Below are 988 nucleotides of genomic sequence, written 5' to 3'. Positions count from 1 at the left end.
ATTGAGAATAACTAAGTGGGAGAAAATGAAGAAGTCAATGCACAAAAAATACCTCCCACCAGAGTATTGTCTGGACTTGTTCCTAAAACTCCACAAGTTTCAGCAATGGGATCTTTCAGTTGAGGAGTTCACGGCCCAGTTCAACCACTTGCAAGTTACAGCTGAAGTGCGAACTGGCTGAGCCAGAGGAGCACACGATCGCTCGATACCTTGGGGGTCTAAAGCCCATCATTAGCAATGCGGTCCAGCTACAACCATACTGTACTTTTGGGGATGTCCTGTCACTAACCTTGAAGGTGGAGAGGCAGCAGAAACAAACGAGGCAACAGTCGTCCTTCAGACCATCTTCTTCAGCTAAGCCTTCACCTGCAACTAATACAACAGATAAGGGTGCCTCTGGGGTAATTAAAAAAAACATATAGGGAACTAATAAGATAGAACGGAGTGGGAAAAAGCCAGAAAGAAGCAGCTCCAATACAGTGTTGAACAGAAAGTATTTCAGGTGCCACGACTACGATCACATAACCTCCAACTACCCAACTAGCGACGAATACTGCAGTTTGAGCCAGAACGGGACCAATCCTGGCTAAGGCATAATATTTTTTTTGCATCGGGTGCATCATTAAGGGAAAGTTCTGCAATTTGATCATCAACAATAGGAGCTGGGAGAACGTGGTGTCCACGCTCATGGTGAAATGGTAGGGATTGGACACGCAGAAGCATTCTCAATTATATTCCCTTATCGGGTTAAAGAGGGGAAACGAGATGCATGTGGAATAACAGTTCCTTGTTGATTTCTCCATTGAAGACCAACTACAAGAACATGTTTGGTGCGGCTTGGTTTCTATGGACACGTGCCACATTTTATTGGGAATGCCTTGATAGCTCGATCGCAAAACTCAACACGTGTTCAAGAACACTTGGGGTCTGTTTGGGGCACCGCCCTAGGAAGCTTTTGCGGGGAAACTGTTGCGGATAAGCTGGTTGG

Source organism: Phalaenopsis equestris, unplaced genomic scaffold, assembly GCF_001263595.1.
Source record: "Phalaenopsis equestris unplaced genomic scaffold, ASM126359v1 Scaffold000002, whole genome shotgun sequence".
Classification (NCBI taxonomy): domain Eukaryota; kingdom Viridiplantae; phylum Streptophyta; class Magnoliopsida; order Asparagales; family Orchidaceae; genus Phalaenopsis; species Phalaenopsis equestris.
The sequence above is the reverse complement of the archived record's forward strand: the minus strand, read 5'-3'. Positions refer to the sequence as shown.